We start from the raw sequence: 6648 nt of genomic DNA, 5'->3' as shown, positions 1-6648 counted from the left end.
GCTGGAAAGTTTGGATATGACATATTTACCACGATTTATTGCATTGTCGTAACCGCAATCCAATAATAAATATGTATTTTGAATAAGGCTGGGTGATGACGATGAGAGTTGTCCAATAATTACTTTTTATTTGATATCCTGATGTTGTCCAACCCAAAAATCTGATGGAAACTAAAGTAACACTAGGTAACTTTTCAGTTTCGGTTGACTTTAGTGATGCCGGTGGACAAAAGTGGTAGTGTTTTGCCTACTACGACCACTTTTACTTGGGTAATATTATTTTGAAGTAACGCTAATCTTACTTAAGTAACATTTTTGGCTACTCTACCCACCTCTGCTGGTGAGGCAGTAGTTATATCTGATGAGTTTGTTTTTGTTTGTTTGTTTTTCTTTATTTAATTTGTGCACCATGAGTGATTTGGGTCTTTCCCTCAATTAACAAATCCCAAGCATCATAGTTTGGAAACATCTAGAGGTCATTTTTAGCATAGTTGCTGTGCTAATCTGTGATCAGCCAATGCACAAAGGTGCAGACGTCTACATTATCTCATAATTTAGAATACTGGTGCAAGATCGATATTTCAAATGCTTTTATCGGGTGGCAACTCTAATGACTGCACATCTTAATCACGTGAGATTAACTGCAATTATTCACAGTGTCAGATCCTGTAATGACTTCTAAAGTGTACACTTTTATTTTAAATATGCTGCCACATCAATGAAATTCATATTAATTCATGGAGAATGAGTTAGTGCAGGGTTAACATAACAGTAAATCAATTTGTGAGTTAACTTAACCAGACCTAAATCTGATCAATTCTTCTTGTATAAATGAGACCTCTTGCAATATACCCACTTTTTTATTTAGATACAATGTTGTGACATTTTTCATGACAAAAACCTGTTCCCAGGCAAAAAAAAAAAAAAAGGCCACCCTAAGATCGGCAATGGCGCATCTCTTCGGGCTGTTCGGCGGCGTGATTGATCACGGTCTCGGCTCCAGACCTTCCTCGACAAAACAAGCCCCGGGAGAGAGCGCGCACCGCGCCGCCCGCTGACAAATGCGGCGACGCAGCCTTCGTGTTTGTATTTGTCTCTAGACGGCCTCGGCAAAGTTCTCTTTCGCTCACGTCAACACAACATGATGCTGCTTTTGTTGACTCTTTTTATTTCACTTGGAAAGATCTATGCGACTCTATCGACTGATATGGCATGTTTTATTCACTTTGATACTGAAATGGAAGCTTGAATATATGTTTTATTTAGATGCAAACAACTGAGCTGTAGGAGCTATTCGCAAATATAGTGGTACCTCAAGATACAAAATGAATCGAGGACAGAGTGACTTTCGCATCATGATTTTTTAAGAGCCAAATACATTCTAATCAATGTAGCTAAGCTAATCTTTAATACCTCTAATTAAATCAGTTTTACAAAAAACAAGTGCTTTACATCCATCCATCCATTATCTTCCACTTGCTCTAGTGTAGGGTCGCGGGGGCAGCAGCTTTAACAAGGAAGACCAGACTTCCCAATCACTAGCCAGTTCAACCAGTTCCTCCGGCGGGATCCCGAGGCTTTCCCAAGCCAGCCGAGAGACACAGTCTCTCCAGCGTGTCCTGGGTCGTCCCCGGGGCCTCGGACATGCTCGGAACACCTCTTCGGGGAGGTGTCCAGGAGGCATCCGAACCAGATGCCCGAGTCACCTCAGCTGGCTCCTCTCAACACAGAGGAGTGGCGGCTCGACGCCGAGTCCCCTCCCAGATGACTGAGCCTATCTCTAAGGGAGAGCCCGGACACCCTGTGGAGGAAACTCATTTCGGCCGCTTGTATCCGTGATCTTGTTCTTTCGATCACGACCCACAGCTGGTGACCATAGGTGAAGGTAGGAACGTAGATCGACTGGTAAATCGGGAGCTTCACCACTACGGACCGACGCAGAGTCCGCATTACTGCAGGCGCTGCACCGATCCGCTTGTGGATCTCCCGCTCCCTCCTACTCTCACTCGTGAACAAGACCCCAAGATACTTGAACTCCTCCACTTGGGGCAGGATCTCATCCCCGACCCGGAGAGGGCACTCCACCTTTTTCCTACTGAGGACCACGGTCTCGGATTTGGAGGTGCTGATCTTCATCCTGACCGTTTCACACTCGACTGCGAACCTCTCCAGTGAGAGTTGGTGGTCACGGCTTGACGAAGCCAACAGCACCACATCATCTGCAAAAAGCAGAGATGCAATGCTGAGGTCACCAAAACGGACCCCCTCAACGCTTTGGCTGCGCCTAGAAATTCTGTCTAAAATTCTGTCACAATCAGCGACAAAAGGAAGCCTTGGCAGAGTCCAACCCTCACTGGGAAGAAATTTGACTCACTGCCGGCAATGCGGACCAACCCCTGACACCGGTCGTACAGGGACCAAACAGCCCTTACCAAGGGTACCCCGTACTCCCTGAGCACCCCCCACAGGACTCCCCCGAGACACACGGTCAAACGCCTTCTCCACATCCACAAAACACATGTGGACTGGCGAACTCCCATGCACCCTAGAGGACCCTGCCGAGGGTGTAGAGCTGGTCCACTGTTCCAAGGCCGGGATAAAACCACACTGCTCCTCCTGAATCCAAGATTCAACTTCACAACGGAGCCTCCTCTCCAGCACCCCTGAATAGACTTTACCGGGGAGGCTGAGGAGTGTGATCCCTCTATTATTGGAACACACCCTCTGGTCCCCCCTCCGACAAATTATGTCACTAACTCCATTTATGTCCAGCTCAGATCTTTTACATCCATTCAAAATGGGTGAGATCATTTGCCCGATGACACCAAACGACATCTGTTATAAGCTTTCTTTAATGCTCATGACATTGTCATGTCATAATTATAATTGTCTTATGACAGTCATATGGCGCCACTGTCAAATAAAGTGCTACCAAACACCATAACTACCAATTAATGAAACAAATGGAACAGTAACTGAAGAAATAATTAGCACAGAACATGAATTTTGATTGTTATTTCCATCTGTAGCGCTGCAATGCATGCTGGGAGGCATGTTGGACGACAACAGTGTTGACGGCAGGTGGCAGCAGAGGTTGACTGTCTTCCCCAAGGGAGCAGTGATGGGCAAATGAAGCTTTGCAGCCAATTGGTTCAAAGCTTCCTGGTGGTTCATTTGGTCTTATGACAGTCTTATGATGCCACTGTCAAATAAAGTGTTACTGGTTAATATATTTTGGTGTAAATATCCCATAATACAGTGATGACAGCTGCGAATGATAGTCCAGTGCAGCTTATCTATGAACAAATGTCGTTTTTGTGTCAGATTTGGTGGGTGGCGGCTTATAGTCAGGTGCACCATATAGTGCAAAAATTACGGTACTTGATTATTCCAACTAACTAATTTATGAAATAATCAGTGACCTGAATAATCAATAGCCGCAGCCCTACTTAAGTCTAACTAGTTTGTTAGGCTCGTTCTACAGACGTTATCACATGACCAATTAAGATCATAGCAAACACGCAGTGCTCAAAGACTTCGGCAGCCATTTTCTTGCTATTTCATCTTGCTTTTTTGTAAGTTATATTCCTTTGTTTCAAATAGGTGAGCATTGTGATGTGGTTTGTTTACATTTCTAGTAAAGCGTGGTTCCATGATTGCTTTGCAGTGATCGGGAATGATCTATTACATAATGTGTTATCTTGAGTACGCGGAATCATTTTTTGTAACGTTAAGCGAAAAAAGCTTATCATCAAATGAATTTTGAACCATCACCGTCAAAGTGGGTCGGACGTCGAGCGCCGTCAACGGCAGTGAAAGGTGAGCACTCGATGCTCTCCTTAATGACTCTTTTTGATGGGTTTCTGTAAACTTTGGCGCACTTTGTCTTTATTTGGAATTGGACAGCCGCTGGTACGAAATAGGCGAAGGTACATCCATCTGCGTTAAGCCTCATTATGGGTAATGACAAATTCCTGCAAACATTTTAATTGTGGCTTTTATGCTAATTTATGTCTCATTACTTTTATTCACAGACTCCATTAGGGTACTTTGCCTGCCGTGATGTCTTCCCTTTCAGCGCTCCCTTTGTGTCCCACACAAAAATGTTTGAGTGCTCTAAAGCTTTCATCTTCAGTGGATTAAAGAGCTTTTAGGACAATTTGGTGTAAAAGATTAACCCCTCCGTGACTGAATTTACATTGAACAAATTACACGTCCCAAAAAATTGGGGGATTGCAGAAGTACCTGAAAATAATCATCATTTCAAAAAAGAAATATGTTGAAAATTAAATTTAAAAAATACAACAAAAAATTGGAATATACTAAATTCAAAATAAAAAAACAAATGAAGGAAAATATAGAAAAATTATTTAACTATATTTTTAAAAATGAAACTAAAAAAACAACTAAAATGAAAGTGAATATAGAAAAATATAGGAAATTAACTTAGAAATAATACAATAAAACATTTTTTAAAATGAAAGGATTTTGGGGGGAAATTTTGAAACTCTTAAAAAGGAGGAATTTATTAAACTATTCCTCCATTTTTCTTCATTATTTATTCATATTTAATGAAATATAACGTCCCTGACAAAAGTCTTGTCGCTTATCCATTTTGTAGAAACAATTGCTAATAACCTGACTTTTAATTATTCAATTGGTTTCATAAATGGCTCATATGAACGCTCGCACGCAAGACTGCTTTTTCTTTATGTTCCTGATGACTTGTTTGAACCCTTGCCGAACCGTATGGATGCAGTCCTTCAAGCCCGTGGAAGTCATACAAAATATTAAATTTGGATCTCACAGCACCACTACTTAATTCGCTTATGTTATGTAACATATTTTTGTATTTGAAGTACATTTTTTGTTCAATTTTCACTCTACTTTCTGTAGGCGACAAAACTTTTGTCTTGCCAAAATTTGACCTTTATGTCTTTGTTAAATGATCAATCTTTTTTCAGTGAAACAAATACATTTTTGTACATTCAACATCATTTGGGAGGGTCTTAGCTTTCATATGAGCCATTTCTGAAACCAATTGAAAAATTGAAAGTCAGATTATGAGCAATTGTTTCTACAAAAGGGATACGACTTTTGTCAGCGACTGTATATAACTAAACACATTATATAATCCAAATAAGGTTGCTTAAAAGTTGGTGGGGACATTTTGAGCCTCCTGAAAAGTTGCTAGTGTTTTGTCCCTACCGTCCCCCCTGCCCTGAATAGCACTGAAACATGATCATTTACTTGATGTGCTGCATTTTTCATTTGAAATGAAACCAAGCATCCTCCAAATCACTGTTATAAAACTTTTGCAAGTCTACTTGGGATCTGTTCTTTTTTCGACACTGCTGCTTCTTGCCACACACATTTTTTCCCCCTAACTTTTGAACTATGCCGCTCAACTTTTCAGCGCCGCCATTTTTTTATTCGTCTCTCGCGGCTTCCCGGAGGAAGCGCCGACGTCAAGTCTGTCGCTTCCAGATTGCCGGCAGTTGAAAACGCGGCTTGACATTTCTGTGTCAGCGCTGAAAACAATCAACGGGTTGTCGCTATCAGCTCGCTCCCGAAAGCCATTCTCGCCTTTGCTTTTTCTCTTAGCGCCTTCACACTTTCTTATATTTTTTTATTAAGCGGCTGTCGCCTTTAAAAGGCGATTTTTTTTTCCCTTCCGGAAGGATTTAGGATTACAAGTTTTGTAGGAGTAGCACTCTTTCACGTAATCCCTCCCACTGTGAAGCGCGCACTGTGACAAACATCCAAAATGTCACCGTAAATATTCTGTAATGTATAAATATTTATTTCATAAAAAGTGTCCAAATTCTTTTTTTGAGCATCTTTGTTGAAATTGTACTTTCTATGTTTAAAAACAAACAAATAAGGGGGGGGAAAATTGCATTTTGAAATATAATATGTACATATAATTATTATTATTAAAAGATAAATAATACATTGCCTCTTATTGTATTCTGATTCTAAAATTCAATTCCTTGTTAGAAAAACAACTACATATATGTATTCATGAATGATTTTTTTTTTCATTTAAAAACAAAAAAGGAAAAATATTTTCTACAAATTAAAATAAATCTATATTTTATTTTTTTTTATAACAAAAAAGTAAACACTTCATTTTAAAAAAAAATTTAAAGTTGTCTTTTTTATTGATTCAATGTAAAATAATAAAAAAATATTTTTTTTTACCTTTTTTTAATAAAAGTGAATATTCAATTTTTTCATATATTTAAGAAATATTTATTTCAAATATATATATATATTTTTTAAAAACTGAATTACAAAAAAATTATTCATCTTTTTCATTTAAAAAAAAAAAGAAAAAAAGTAACTTGCAGCAGATGGTTTTCAGGAAGAAGACGAAGGTCCCTCGACTTTGCAATTTTCCAAGATGTCAGGAAATTGTGGGAGGGAGGAAGATAGAGGCGGCGACTTCTAAATGGCGCTAGCGAGGCAATCAAGCGTGACGAATTTGCCGGTCTAAGAGGAAGTCACAGATGCCGGGGAGCGCGCTGTCAATTTGTTATTAGCACCCGGACCGGTCACACTTTTGCAAGGATTTGACAAATGGTCAATCCAATTCCTCCTGATGCTTTTGCTTTGCCATATTCCTGGTTATGACCCTCCACAAGA

At 39.8% G+C, this 6648-nt stretch overlaps 1 long non-coding RNA gene across 1 annotated transcript; it reads left to right on the top strand.

Moving 5' to 3' along the window:
* The first annotated feature begins 3551 nt into the window (after positions 1-3551).
* Positions 3552-5541, top strand: LOC130920988 (uncharacterized). Its single transcript, XR_009064270.1, has 3 exons — positions 3552-3819; positions 3907-3960; positions 4035-5541. It is a non-coding gene; the product is annotated as an uncharacterized LOC130920988 (long non-coding RNA).
* The last annotated feature ends 1107 nt before the right edge of the window (positions 5542-6648 follow it).

This window comes from Corythoichthys intestinalis, chromosome 8 (genome assembly GCF_030265065.1).
Source record: "Corythoichthys intestinalis isolate RoL2023-P3 chromosome 8, ASM3026506v1, whole genome shotgun sequence".
In the NCBI taxonomy this organism is placed as follows: Eukaryota; Metazoa; Chordata; class Actinopteri; order Syngnathiformes; family Syngnathidae; genus Corythoichthys; species Corythoichthys intestinalis.
Note: the sequence above shows the minus strand (reverse complement) of the source record. Positions and strands in the feature narration are given on the sequence as shown.